Consider the following 16,284-nt stretch of genomic DNA (forward strand, 5'->3'; position numbering starts at 1 on the left):
CATTGGACGATTGAACAGTGAAGAAACGTGGTATGGAGTGACGAATCACGGTACATAATGTGACGATCCGATGGCAGGGTGTGGGTATGGTGAATACTCGGTGAACGTCATCTGCCAGCGTGTGTGGCACCAACAGTAAAATTGGGAGGCAGTGGTGTTATGGTGTGGTCGTGTTTTTCATGGGGGGGACTTGCACTCCTAGTTGCTCTGCGTGTCACTATCACACCACAGGCCTACATTGATGTTTTAAGCACCTTCTTACTTCCCACTGTTCAAGAGCGATTCGGGAATGGCAATTGCATCTTTCAACACGATCGATCACCTGTTCATAATGCACAGCCTGTGGCGCAGTGGTTACGCGACAATAACATCTCTGTAATGGACTGGCCTGCACATAGTCCTGACCTGAATCCTATAGAACGTCTTTGGGATGTTTTGGGACGCCGACTTTGTGTCGGGCCTTACGGACCGGCATCGATACCTCTCCTCAGTGCCGCACTCCGTGAAGAATGGTCTGTCATTCCCAAGGAAAGCTTCCAGAGCCTGTGAGAGTGGAAGCTGTCATCAAGGCTAAGGGTGGCCAAACACCATACTGAATTCCAGTATCACCGATGGAGGGCACCACGAAATTGTAAGTCATTTTCAGCCAGGTTCCGCATACTTTCGATCATATTGTGTATCTTCATTAAGTATTAGCTGTGAAATAAGAAATTGGGAAAATTGTATACGCTATTGTATGAACTCGAAAATCTAATGAACACTCGAATTTGTAAAGCCCGTCAAGAATTTTCTAGGAAGTTAATTTCCATAAACCGAATATTTCATATACTAACATTATATTTTAGCGAAAATATACGTTGTTGGAAATAGAAAAATTGGGGTAACAGAACTATAACAGAGTTATTGTGACAGAATTGCATTTTAAATCCTGAAATAGGGAGATTTAGAGTACCATTAGCTTTAGAAAGAACAAATTTTTGAAAAAGGAAAACGTTTCTTTGGAAGTGGAAAATCTATGTCAGTTTTGAAACAAGCAGAGTCTAATTTTGATGTGCACATGGTTTATAGGTATTGTAAATTTAGAATATTTAGCAGAAGGAAGTGTTTCTACATAAACTATTTACGCTGTTGCCACTATCAGACAGTAAATTATACTTTGAATAATGAAGTTTAGTGCAACATAGTGTCAATAAGAATTTAGCAATTTTATGTACTCATGGTATATGCATGACTAGTTGAAGACAACCACCTGATTCTAGTAACCGATAGTCCACTAAACTTTTCTTCCCTTTCAGGCGATTTTTTGAGTCGAATGGAACAACCAATGTATATGTTCTCTACGGCCTTGTTAAGTTTGTGAATGTTTTCACCCGGTTCCCGGGTTTGAACGGTTTCAGTCTGACTATTACAGTGTCTGGCGGTTACGATGATCATATGAATGTATTCACTCAGTCTCCGGGTTTGAATGAGTTCATTTACACACTTCTCCAGCGTTTTCGGTTGTACATGAACCTTGACTATGGTTGCCAACCTTCTTTTAGAGACGAATAACGATGTTATTTCATGGAGAGGTGAATAAAAAGTATATGTCTCAAAGGGAAGTATCTTAAAATTTATTGAATTTATTTACTTAAATACGAATTTTTCACGTTTCCGGCATTAAATATGGGTTTTTTATGCTTTTAAAGTGTTAATAACTGAATCTAAATTATAAATGTATGTTTAATTAAATGAATAATTTATTGAAGCATTCTCTCTCTCTCTTCACTCCGGTTTCCACGCATCACCGACAATTCTCTTTCGATAAGTGCTGAGGTGGCGTGAACAGAAAACATATAATATGCAGTTTGTTAATTGTTTGGTGACGTAAGCACTTGCCTTTTGAAGCACTTACTGACATTTGTCAGGTGTACCGTATTTTATTTTTGCCGGAAATATTTGTCACCAATGTTAATTTTGTTTGAATTTCTATAAGTGACATAAACCATCCTTGTAGATTAGCATATTGCACTGAATTTATCTGGATAATCAATTTTTATCCAGCCTCTGACCGTGTCAGCATTCTGACCCACACTCAAAGTTCGCTATTAAAGAGAAGCATTTTTGTAAATATGGACGAAAAACTGAACAAACGGGTATTTATTTACTGTCCATAAAAAAACAAATATCGGAACGGAAATAACAGTGATGACAGATAATGACGGAGTTTAACGATAGCAAAACGATCGAGTGTTTTCGCTCATAACTGAATGCGACGGACTGCGTCGACTGTTTTCATTGACTGAATGAACTTATGATAATCCTACGGATTCCTAAAACCACAAGCGAGTGAATCGACTGTTTCCATTCAATGGCTCCCACAGACTAGTTTCATTCAAAAGAATGAATGAGTAGTTCAACCGATAGCTGAAGCCACAACCGACTAGATCGTCAGCGTTACGAATTGCCGTCTTACGGGCCAGGGCTCGTTTCCCGACTGGGTCGGGGGTTTTCTCCACTCAGGGACTGGGTGTTGTACTGTCTTCATGAAATATCCCCATCCGGCGCGCAGGTCGCCCAATGTGGCGTCGAATGTAATAAAACCTGCACCAATGCGGCCGGACCTGCCCCCCAAGGGGCCTCACGGCCAATGACGCCAAACGCTCATTTTCATTTTCCGTTTGTTTATTGTACACTGATAATCCACAACATTCCGCATCCCTTCATGCTTGATGTATTCCGCGACGGCGATGTCATCTTTTACCCGCATAATTGTCCTTTTCTCTGAGCCAGAACTGTGCTACAGAGGTTTCAGGACCATTGCAGTGAACTCACATTGATGTCTGAGCGACCGAATTCTTCTGATGTAAATCGTATGGAACCCACCTGGGTCATTATCGGACGCCATCACCACGTATGTAAATCAGCGGCCCGTTGTTTACTCGATTTATACGACCTGTGCGTAGACATCTAATGCCACATACCTCCATACACCTACCAACAATCTCTCTGATCCCTGTTACGCAGAAACAGTGATGTATTTCGTTCCAAATATTGACAAGCCTTTAAGTTGGTGGTCATAATGTTTTGGTTCATCAATGTAGATGACAGTGAGAAATACGTGTAAAATTTAAATGGTTTTTGTTGCTGTATATGATGATGATGATGGTGTTGATAATGAGTATTGTGGTCGGAATTTCAACAGGGCAACGAGCCCGACAACGATGACTCCGTGCCAGTTACCATTGACCAGCTAAAATAGTTGTATCTGGTTGTATGTTCTTTCGAGCATGGGTTTGAGATAGAAGACATGTAAGAAATTCGAAAACCGAGCCAACCATCGAGATGGGAAATGATGATCTGTTAAAGTCGATCGATACCGGCGTTATAGTCCCGAATAACGGGTATTTTTCGCTCCTATTTCCCTCATTTTCGCAGTCTTTTATGAAGTCACTGAGGCCCATTTTTGTCGCATCCTCAATCCTGTACCGATCGTTATATCCAAGTCTTTCACCTTCAGTAGAATTTTTCAATGTTTGTTCGACGTCTACGTTTATTACTGGAAGTAACAAGAAAAAATAAAAAATAAAATAAAACAACGAAAATCTGTTATTTCAGATTCAGGATGTTCTCAGCGGTTTTAACAGTCAACTTGAACCAGACGAAAAGAGCAGTGTAACTGAAAACCGACTGTTTCAGCGATAACTGCCATTCCTAATCAAAGACCACGTTTTTGCAGTTAACTGAATTTCAGCGCTGTCTTGCAAAACAAAGTGCTGGTGAAGCCGAAGCACGGAGAGCGAAAGATTAACACAAAGTAAGAGATGACGTAAAGCACATCAAACCAGTTAAAAGACAAAATGAATTACTATCAAATCATAACAAAACAACAAACGTATTATTTCTCATATGTCACTGTACATGAAGGGCTTCCATGATATCTTCCTATGGCATGATTCTTTGAATACACGGATATTTATTTCCCACATTTCGTTGTGTGCTCTGGATAACCTCACATATTTGCGCATTCTCATCGCTTCTAATTTGCTGTGTTATACAATCCATTCAGTTTCAGTCCTGACCCATCATTCGCTGACATTGCTCCGTCTGTCACTTGCCACAACATGTTATGGATCACTGACAGACGTTTCTTATCAGTAGATGTGGTATGGCGCTATCAAGGCGTTGACAGGAAATAAGTTAATTGTTGGAAGTTCCTCAGTACTCAACTCATCCTTGCAACGCTGTAGTCGGAATGGTTTTACTAAACAGAAAAATGTATCATGACTGTGTATAGTCAATTATGAGGGATTTGTTCCACTTGTGACACATTGAAGCAGACCACGTCAAAAGAAACTTGAGCTATCACTAATCATCGCTGTCTGTGATGGATAGCTTTTTCAGCCACATTACCTACAATGGGTCCATGATTTGCGACAAATTGACATCACACACCGAATGCAGAAATATAAAAGCTCACTGCCAATGTGTTAGTCCCTCGCAGTTTTGGGCTACTTTCGTTTATGGACAACGCCGTTTTCAATCGCGATTGAACTGCTTTCCTTGATATGAGCTATTTTCTGTCTGAAATCTGCCCTATACTTCACTTGCGGTTAGCTTATTTCGCCCCCTTGTGTATTATCAAACAATATCACACAAATGTTACGTTATATATGGAGATGCAAGCTTTCGGGTTATTATCTGAGTCGTGGCGTCGTGTTGTCGTAGCGTTTAGACCAGTGTCCTACTCGTCAACTTGTCAGTTTCATCTAAGCACGGATAGAGGAATCGTGGAAACATTGGGACAACACGATGTCACTACACTGATGACAGCCAGAGTAAATTTCATCAGTTATGTTATATGCTTCCATTTGTTAGCTCGCCATGAACCATGTTGCACTCTGGAAGGATCAGCACGTAGTGGCGTCCGTGTTTCCATCCTACGGCCTATTGTACACTGAAGAGCGAAATAAATTGGCACACTTGCCTAATATCGTGTAGTGCTCCCGGGAACACGCAGAAGTGCCGCAGTACAACGTGGCATGGACTCAACTAATGTCTACAGTGGTGCTGGAGGGAACTGCCACCATGAATCCTGCAGGGCTGTCCATAAATCCGTAAGAGTACGACGTGCTGGAGATATTTTCTGAACAGCTCGTACCAAGGCATCCATAATATGCTGGTAATGTTCATGTTCGGGGTGTTTGGTGGCCACCGAAAGTGTTTAAATTCAGAAGAGTGCTCCTAGGGACACTGTAGCAATTGTGGAAGGGTGGGGTGTCACATTGTCTTGCTGGAAATGCCAAAGTTCACCGTAATGCGCAATGGACATGAATGGATGCATGTGGTCAGGCAGTATACTTACGTACGTGTCACCTGCCAGAATCGTATCTAGACGTATCAGGTGTCTCATATCACTTCAATAGCACAAGCCTCCTACCATTACAGAGCCTCCACCAGCGTGAACAGTCCCCTGCTGACATGCATTGTCCATTGATTCATGAAGTTGCCTCCATACCCGTACACGTCCATCAGGTTGATACAATTTGATACGAGACTCGTCCTACCAGGCAAAATGTTTCCAGTCATCAACAGCACAATGTCGGTGTTTCTAGGCCCAGGCGAGGCGTAAAGCTTTGAGCGATGCTCTCATCAAGGGTGCAAGAGTGGGCCTTCGGCTCTGGAAGCTCATATCGATGATTTTTCGTTGAATGGTTCGCACGATGAACTTGTTGATGGCCCAGCAATGAAATCTGGGAAAATCCCCACTTCATCGCTACCTCGGAGATGCTGTGTTCCATCACTCGTGCGCCGACTATAACACCACATTCAGATTCCCTTAAATCTTGATAACCTGTCCTTGTAGCAGTAGCAACGATCTAAGAAGTGCACCAGACAATTGTAGTCTTATATAGGCTTTGTCGGCACAGCCCCGTATTCTGCCTGTTTACATATCTCTGTATTTGGATACACCTGCCTGTACCCGTTTCTTTGGCGCCTCAGTGTAGTTCAATCACAGATGTGATTTTCTATATCTAGAATTGAAAAACTACAGACTATATGGAAGTTCAATCAACACACTACCACATGCATCGAAATAAAATTGGTCAGCATACATATGGAAATAAAAACACGCACGATGTAGACAGTGTCTAAAAGTCAAACAGTAAATAGCACAAAAAGCTGCCTATATCTGAAAGTTGGCTCCTTTCAAGAAACTGCATGCGTTTGTGTGCCCAAGTATAATAAAATTTATTGAAACGTTTTAGTCTAGGTAGTGCACCCACATCTCTGCTACATTTCCTGTGTATTATACTAGAATATGAGGCAATGTGCACTAGCAACCCAAGTCATATAATTTGAACTCCCACAGTAATTTAGTAGGATGATATTAAAAATAGTTAAGAGGAAGCGCTTTTTAAAATTTCCTGTAAAATATTATTTATTTGGTTAAGAACAGGCTTCCGGCCTTTTAGTCCATTGTTAAGTGACAAGCATAGAGACCATAGAGAAATTAAGTGCGCCCCACATACATATAGACACAGTGGGTGATCTCTATACTATCTAGATGTCTCAACGTGTCGACCAAAGAACTCGCATTTCGTTCCTTGCCTAATTGCAACAAGGATGCCACGAAATGTCAAGAGAACTCAAAATGAAAATACTTTTCGATTCTCCTTCCATATCTGCCTGTTATACTGATTTGAAGTTCAAAGCCAGAAATAAGGAAAGAATTCTTTATCACGTACAGATCAGTGGAACATTTTTGGCCTGATTACAACATGACGGATTATTCAATAACAGGAATCTGCGGACACGTCTTAGTTCCGTGTTCTGAGTTCAGGGATCTACAGCCAGGTAGTATAGAGATTCATGGACACTATAAAGTAGGAGGAATATATCTGTGAAGGGAGCATAGCCCACTGCACATGCGACCAACATAAAAGAACAATTGCCACGTGAAGCTGGTATGGTATTGTTTTTACCTTTTTGCAGAGATCAATTTTATACATATTTTCACTGTTTTGACACATTTCTTTAATAGTAACGTCAATGGTACTTAATGTTGGTGCTACTGATGCAAATCTAAATTCTTCAATGGAGAAAAAATTAGTTTCAGAGGTAAACTTGCAGTTACAGTTATCATACTAATAAGAAGTGCTTTATATGCTAATTAATATCGAAACACAGTGTAACGAAGGCGTAAAATGCCAGGTTTAATATGCATGAATGTACGGCCACTTATTTAAGAGATAAATTCTGGATGTGTAGGAGTGTGCCTCCGGTCAAATCACTGAATGTATTCAAATTCGCAGCAATTTTTCACCTGTAGATAAGATTCATATATGACAGTGTGACTCATTATCTTCGAGTTACACAGAGCTCCAAATCATTAAATTAAATGTAGTCACAACAGGGAAACATGGGGTAGAGGATGAGTATGTGCTATTAATATTTAAGTTTCACTAAGAAAAAGCGAGGATTAAATATATGCTACCTGAAAGTAAAAACTGAAGAATTTACACCCAAAGAGTATTTCAAGTGAGATAAATCACTAATTTTATGCGTTTGGCAGGACAACTTCACTATGGCGTAATAGGAAGTCAATTCACAATGTTGCCGAAGCATATTTTATTACAACACTCAGCAACCCATTAATGTGCGGTACTTAACCTAAAAATTTTGGTGGCTGCCCGTTCTTTTCCTCTAAAAAAATAGCAACATCTGAGCTTTGATAGTTGCCGCAAGCAGTCGAAATTCCATTGCATTTATCTCTTAAAAGCCTTATCCGAAGCCCATTCCGGATACAGAACGGAAATTATTAAGAACATTGTGAGATGAGTGTACAAAATATGAGATACTTTTGAATCGGCTCTGTCAGTTAAAATCTGTAGGGAGCTTACGGTCAAACTTCATGCAGCATCACAGTCCCGTGACTGTTAAGGCCAAAAATTTCCATTCTGCACATCTGAATGCTCACTCCATAGATGTATCTACTCCGTGACTAGTGCTGAATTTACGGAAAATTATGAGAGACGGAGCGCTTACAAAGCGAAGTATTACGTTGTTATGGTAGCCAGAATCGTCACATTAGGTTACATATGGATGTATCACCGACGATGGTCTGAGAGGGCGAAAGTTGGTTCTTGATCAGATAAGTAACATTTTGCAAACCTCAGCAAAATGTATGTTATTTAATAGTGTCATGCTATGTCCACCACTGCAGATAATTAACTGCAAAAACACATCTTTCTGAAACGTTAACGAACATTGTCCTAGAGATAAAGGAGCTTCTATAACAAAGGTTCAAATGGCTCTAAGCACTATGGGACTTAACATCTGAGGTCATCAGTCCCCTAAACTTAGAATTGCTTAACCTAACTAACCTAAGGACGCCACACACATCCATGTCCGAGGTAGGATTCGAACCTGTGACCGTAGCAGCAGCGCGGCTCCGGACTGAAGCGCCTAGAACCGCTCGTCCACAGCGGCCGACTATAAAAACGAAAGAGTACTAAGTGACTTATATAAAAAATAAGAAGTTACGTAATAAATACTCTGAAACTAAGCCAAAGTCGATAACTCTTGACGTAGTATGAATACAGCTATAAAGCAAGAATTTATGGTCTATTTAGAACGTACGCGCTAAGACAAACAAAACAACTTATGAATTTCCCGAATGGGACGGAAATCGGTAGATGTGACGTACATGTATAGACAAATAAATGATTACAGTTTCAGAAAAAAATGGATGATTTATTCAAGAGAACGAGTTTCACATACTGGGCATCTTTGACCTGAGGCATATCGTGCAAATTCTGCCTAATTGGCGCATTAGATCGCCAAAACACCCAGTTGGTTGGAGGGCCCTGCTCATAATGTTTCAGACGTTCTCAACTGGCGAGAGATCCGACGACGTTGCTGGCCGAGGTAGAGTTTGGAAAGCACGGAGACAAGCAGTAGAACCTCTCGCCGTTTGTGGGTGGACAATATCTTACTGAAAGGTAACCTCGAGATGCCTTGCCATGAAGGGCAACTAAACCCGGCATACAATATCATCGACATACCGCTGTGCTGTAAGGTTGCCGTGGATGGCAATACAAGGGCTGCTATGAAAAGAAACGGAATCCCAGATCATCACTTCTGGCTGTGTGGCCTTATGGCGAATGACAGCTAGTTTGGTATCCCATCGCTGTCCAGGGAATTTCCAGACACGCCAGGCGAAAGAGGTATCTGAGAGGTCCCGGACAGTGGTGGGGTGCAAACCTAACTGTTGCTCGCCAGACATCACCACAGCAAAGAGTGATGATCTGGGATACCATTTCTCTTCACAGGAGGACCTCATTGGTTATCATCCGCGGCACCGTTACAGCACATCGGTACGTCGAAGATCTACCACCAGTTTCGTTGTCCTTCATGGCAAGCCAACCTGGACTTACCTGTCAGTAACAAAATGCCCGCTCCCACACGGCGAGAGTTTCTACTGCTTGTATTCGTCCTTGTCAGACCCTGTCTTGACCATCAAAGTCGGTGAATCTCTTTCCAACTGAGAACGTTTGGAGTGTTATGGGCAGGGCCCTCTGTTGAAAAATGTTCAAATGTGTGTGAAATCGTATGGGACTTAACTGCTAAGGTCATCAGTCCCTATGCTTACACACTACTTAACCTCAAGTATCCTAAGGACAAACACACACAGCCACGCCCGACGGAGGATTCGAACCTCCGCCGGAATGAGCCGCATAGTTCTAGACCGCTCGGTTAATCCCTCGCTGCCTCTCCGTTGAGCTCGGGATTGTGACGATATAAATCGCCAATCGGACATAATCTACATCTACAGCTACATGGATACTCTGCAAATCACATTAAGTGCCTGGCAGAAGGTTCACTGAACCGCCTTCACAATTCTCTATTACTCCAATCTCTTATAGCGCGCAGAAAGAAAGAGCACCTTCCGTACGAGCTCTGATTACCCTTATATTATCGTCGTGATCGTTCCTCCCTATGTAAGTCGGTGTCAACAAAATATTTTCGCGTTCGGAGGAGAACGTTGGTGATTGGAATTTCGTGAGAAGATTCCGTCGCAACGAAAAACGCCTTTCTTTTAATGATGCCCAGTCCAAATTATGTATCATTTCTGAGACACTCTCTCCCATATTTCGCGATAATACAATACCTGCTGCCTTTCTTTGAACTTTTTCGATGTACTCCGTCAGTCCTATATGGTAAGGATCCCACACCGCTTAGCAGTATTCTTAAAAGAGGACGGTCAAGGGTAGTGTAGGCAGCTTCGTTAGTAGATATGTTTCATTTTCAAAGTGTCCTGCCAATAAAACGCAGTCTTTGTTTAGCCTTCTCCACAACAATTTCTATGTATTCCTTCCAATTTAAGTTGTTCGTAATTGTAATACCTTGATACTTAGTTGAATTTACGGCTTTTAGATTAGACTAATTTATTGTGTAACCGAAGTTTAACGAATTACTTTAGAGCACTCATGCGGATGACCTCAGACTTTTCGTTATTTAGGCTCAACTGCCAATTTTCACATCATTGAGACATCTTTTCTAAATCGCTTTGCAATTTGTTTTGATTTTTTGATGATTGTATTGGTCGATAAACGACTGCGTCATCTGCAAACAACCTAAGACCGCTGCTCAGATTGTCTCCTAAATCGTTTATATAGATAAGGAACAGCAAAGCGCCTACAACACTACCTTGGGGAACGCCAAAAATCACTTCTGTTTTACTCGATAACTTTCCGTCAGTTACTACGAACTGTGACCTCTCTGACAGGAAATCACATATTCAGTCACATAACTGAGACGATATTCGATAAGCACGCAATTTCACTGCGAGCCGCTTGTGTGGTACCGTGTCAAAAGCCTTCCGGGAATCCATAAGTACGGAATCGATCTGAAATCCCTTGTCAATAGCACTCAACACTTCATGTGAATAAAGAGGTAGTTGTGTTTCACAGGAACGATGTTTTCTAAACCCCTGTTGACCGTGTGTCAATAGACCGTTTTCTTCGAGGTAATTAATAATGTTGGAACACAATATATTTTCCAAAATCCTGCTGCATATCGACGTTAACGACATGGGACTGTAATTTAGTGGATTACTCTTACTACCATTCTTGAATATTGGTGTGACTTGTGCAACTTTCCAGTCTTTGGGTGCGGATCTTTCGTCGAGCGAACGGTTGTATATGATTGTTAAGTATGGAGCTAAGGCATCAGCATACTCCTAAACGAACCTAATTGGTATACAATCTGGACCTAAAGACTTGCTTTCATTAAGTGGTTGAAGTTGCTTCACTACACCGAGGGTATTTACTTCTACGTTACTCATGTTGGCAGCTGTTGTTAATTCTAATTCTGGAATATTTGCTTCATCTTCTTTTAATCTGGCACGATGTCTCTCAGGAGGGCATCGAACCTTTCTGTCAATCAGTGCCAAGCCGAATAGCTGCTTACGTAACAGCCAGAGGTGGACCAACGGGCTATTGATTTACTCAGATTGTGAAGCTCGTTTTCTTGAATAAATCATCCTATTTCTACTGTCAGAAACACAAGCGCCTGTGGAGAGAAAGCGCAAAACACCTTCCGAGAGGTTTACTGTCTTCTGTATCATTTACTGGATGATGTCAACGACAAGTATGTGGTTAGAAATAGTTCCAACCATTTATGAACAACAGAAAAATGTACATTTGTCGTCGATCGGCAATCTGTACTTCACTGCCGTTGCGCAAGCTCAGTCACATACAATGTAAAACAGCAAACCGAACTCTCCGATGGAGGGAGACAACACTAAGTCCGAAGGGTGGATGCCAACAGTAAACGACGATGCAGTCCAAAGAGCGATACAGAAGCGGAGACTGAATTGTATGCAGTTGCTGATAACGGCATTGTGTAACACGAGGCATGAGAATTGCAGCATCCTGGAAGCTGGGACCGTGTTGTTAGCGGACAGCTGCAGCGGGGCAGATAAAGGCTTACAGCGATCCGCTGATCTGCAGTGATTCGTTAGCTTTCCCTCCTGTGGCGCCGCTCTGGTGGACAAGAAGCGCAGCTCAGCTGGGCTTACTATCAGTCCTTATCGTATAATCCGAATCATACGCCACACCTCTGCGTAGGTGTCCTAAACCGAGGGAGATGAGGCAGTGATAAGACAGTGGATTGGCGTTCACGAGGAGCGCGATTCAAGTTTCAATTTTTTGTGATTTCTTCATATCGCTAAAGGCAAATGCCGGAATGGTACTTCTGAGATGCACACCGTCGACTTCATTTCCCAATTCGAGATTGTGCTCCGTCTCTAATAAGTTTGTCGCTGACGGAACGTGAAACCTCAAACATCCATCTTCAAAATGTCAGTGTAGTTAATTGTGTCTAAATAATACACGCATGCTAGAGTAACTAATAATTATATTAATTAATCTAGCGATTACATGTGATCCATGTACAATGCTGAACACAAATTTCGCTCTTCCGTGTGAACGAAAAGTTCCCTAATTTATAGCTTACTTTTCCTCCATCGTTAAGAACGGAACCCTTATACGATCAGTTTATTGTTCGTCTGTCTGTTCGTCTCTCTGTTCGATTGTTAAGACCCTTTCTTCTCACGAACGGTTCGAACTATCAAACTGAAATTCGTGTTACATACTAAGGTCTACGGTCTGTGTAACACATTTAAGCATCTAACTCAATGTCGTCAAAAGGTACGATCATTATTTCACATACTTCGATACCTGCTATCTCACTCGCTATACGGTACTGGCCATTGACCTAGATAATGAAATTTGACAAGAAGCAAGATTTCACAGCACAAGTAAATGAAAAAATTCCTAGAATTGTTAATCTGTAATTATATAACATAAAAACTATTTTTGCCATTTATTGTCCGTCTGTCCGTTTCTGTGTCTGTTGTGGTTGTGGTCTTCAGTCAGAAGACAGCTTTGATGCTGCTCTCCATGCTGCTCTATCCTGTGCAAGGCTCTTCATCTCTGAATAACTACTATAACCTACGTCCTTCTGAATATGCTTACTGTATTCATCTCTTGGTCTCTCTCTACAAATCGCCCCCCCCCATACTTCATTCCAATACTAAATTAATGATCCCTTGATGTCTCAGAATGTGTGCTTCCAACCGATCCCTCGTTGTAATGAGGTAACGCCACAAAATTTACATCCTCCCCATTTCTACTCAGTACCTCCTCATTAGTTGCGTGAACTACCTATCTAGTCTTCAGAATTTTTCTGTAGCACCACATTTCAAAAGCTTCTATTCTCTTCTTGTCACTTCCATACGTGGCTACATTCCATGCAAATACTTTCAGGAAAGACTTCCTAACACTTAAATCGGTATTCGATGTTTACAAATACCTCTTCTTCGCAAACACTTTTCTTGTCATTAGTACTCTTCTTCTATGTCTTCTCTACTTCGCTCACAATTAGTTACCTTGATGCCCAAATAACAAAACTCATCAACTACTTCAAGTGTCTCGTTTCCTAATCTAACTCCCTCAGCATTACCTAATATATTTCGGCTAAATTCCATTATACTTGTTTGGGTTTTGTTGATGTTCATCTTACATCCTTATTTCAAGACACTGTTCATTCCTTCATCTGCCCTTCCTAATCATTTCTTGCCTTTAACAGAATTACAGTTTCATCGGCAAACCTCAGAGTTTTCATTTATTCTCCCTGAACTTTTAAACCTATTCCAATTTTTTTTAACGCTTGCTCAGTGTGCAGACTGAATAATATCGGGGATAGCCTTGAACAGTATCTCACTCCATCTCGTTCACCGCTTTCCTATCATGCTCCTCAACTCTTATAACTACCATCTAGTTTCTGTACGACTTATAAATAGCATTTAACGTAAATTTGCCTTTCCTTAACCTATCCTCTAAGATAACTGTATGGTCAGCAATGCCTTGCGTATTCCTGTATTTCATCGGAATCCAAATTAATATTCCCCGAGGTCGGCTCCTACCAGTCTTTCTGTTCTTCTGTAAAGAATTCGTGTTAGTATTGGCAATCATGACTTATTAAACTAATGATGGGTGTAAAGTTACGAGTATGTACGCGAGCTAATCATCCGCCTAGAACTGCTGCGAGGAAAAATTAATTTGTCGTACGGCTGGATGTTAGCGGACCCAGGTGTGGGGTGCACAGCGGCAGTTCCGGCTTCCGACTAGGTGTCCAGAGCGAGCGAGTCCACGTACAAAGACTAACAGCGTCCCCGAAAATAGAGAAAATCCAAGCATGGGGAATTTTGAGAGCTGTCACTCGTATGGATTTTGTGCAGGAGGAGTGCTCCAAGACATAGTGGACTTTTAGACAAGCTGAAAGACGGCTCCTTACAGCTCTTTAAGAGTCTTTAATAATTTACAGCCGGCCGTTGTGGCAGAGCGGTTCTAGCCGCTTCAGTCTGAAACCGCGCGACCGCTACGGTCGCAGGTTCGAATCCTGCCTCAGGCGTGGATGTGTGTGATGTCCTTAAGTTAGTTACGTTTAAGTAGTTCTAAGTTCTAGGGAACTGATGACTTCAGCTGTTAAGTCCCATAGTGCTCAGAGCCATTTGAATAATTTACAATAAATATTAATGCACATCTGAATACATCGATGATCCCAAGTAAATGAGGATCATCCAGTGACACAACAGTATTTCAATATCTTTAAAACTGCGGAAGTTCCTATTTCGCAGCGAATAAAACTTTCACAGTGAACCTCTGAATTAAGAGTTTTTAAATGCTTAGTGCAACTTCAACGTACGTTATCTCAAAGGACAGCACTGAACTATAGTTACCATCTCTGAAAGCTATGTATCTGTATCTATTTCATTTCTTTATTTATTACGTTTCTTGTATTTTTCATCGTGCAAGTGTTTGTCAGAACATCATATTCTCCACAGTTACACAGCAAAAGAATACGGTACGAATACCTCGCATATTGCTATACTTGTGTAGTTATTTAATGAACAGTTTACTACTTTGGTAATGTGCTCAAGGTGGTCAGTTGCATGTGTTAGCGGAAACTAGAATTGAAAAGACAACCAAAAACGCTTCTGTCAGGAAGGTATAAATAATTGTTTACACAAATTTAACGGCAGTTCGTCGTCATTTAACATGAGCGCACTTGCGCAAGAATACTATATTATTTATTTATGAACAGACATTATTTTGTAATTATTGTACATGCTCTGAATGTCAGTAAATGTTTGTAACATTTATTTTATTTAAATATTGTTGTCGTACACTAGTTTAGTGTGGGAAAGCTGTCAACATGAGTCAAATCATGTTTGTAGCATGTAGGATCAATGTATTTTTGGTGGGGACGGCCTTCAGTCAATGGAAAAGCAGTCGGTAGTAAAGCACTACGGGAATCAAGTGAAGACTGGAATTTTTTTTGAGTGAATCGCTCGAGGGAGCGATTCTGAACACTTTATGTAAAGGTATTGAAGAAGACAGTCCTTCCTGCAGTAACGTGTGATTTGATAGTAGAGTTGTTTGATTCTGGGGTTTGAATGGCTGATCCATAATTCTGAAGGAACTTTATAATTCCACAGCTCCGAATATGCTCCAGAGTAGAACTCTCAGTTCTTCCACCTGTAATATGTAACTACACACAGACGGAGTTTGAGTTACTATTGTTTGTATCGCATGACTTGATTTGCAAATCATCATGTTGAACTCTGAAGTGTTTTGAGCTGATATTTCGTGTATTGGGATAATGAAATAGACTGTTTTCGCATCTTTCATAAAAAATTAGTTAGGGATTTTTCTTCCATTCTCATAATGCTCTCAACGTAATTTTACTGCATTTGTCTGTATTTTAACTAAATATCGTAGAGCCACTTACTGATTATTTGAGACGTCCTTTGTTGAATAAACATTATTCAACGTAATTGTCTGTCGTCTATATCAATTACAGACGTCAGAATAGAACTCTTGTTATTAAATAATGCATTTAACTTTCATTTTCTATTTCTGTGTATTTTATTAACTCTTAGTTCTAACCAATGCATAGACTGTCTGCAGGATCAAAGCTACAGATTATCTGCAGCGAATTAGCTGCAGCTCATGAAAGCAAACGTGCACAACTCGACTCTATGACTAAATCGAGCTATTCTTGTTAAATAGTGCCGTGCATATCCCAAGTACCTAAATTACGAGTAACCACAGGTAATGACGCAACTGATTTGCTCTTACGGACTGTTGTCAGGAAGAGTAGCAACTCATTGCTAACCGTTCGGCACCGTCGCATGGGCTATCTCACGCTGACAAGTATGACTGCCTTCTTCGA

Source organism: Schistocerca gregaria, chromosome 1, assembly GCF_023897955.1.
Source record: "Schistocerca gregaria isolate iqSchGreg1 chromosome 1, iqSchGreg1.2, whole genome shotgun sequence".
NCBI classification, from domain to species: domain Eukaryota; kingdom Metazoa; phylum Arthropoda; class Insecta; order Orthoptera; family Acrididae; genus Schistocerca; species Schistocerca gregaria.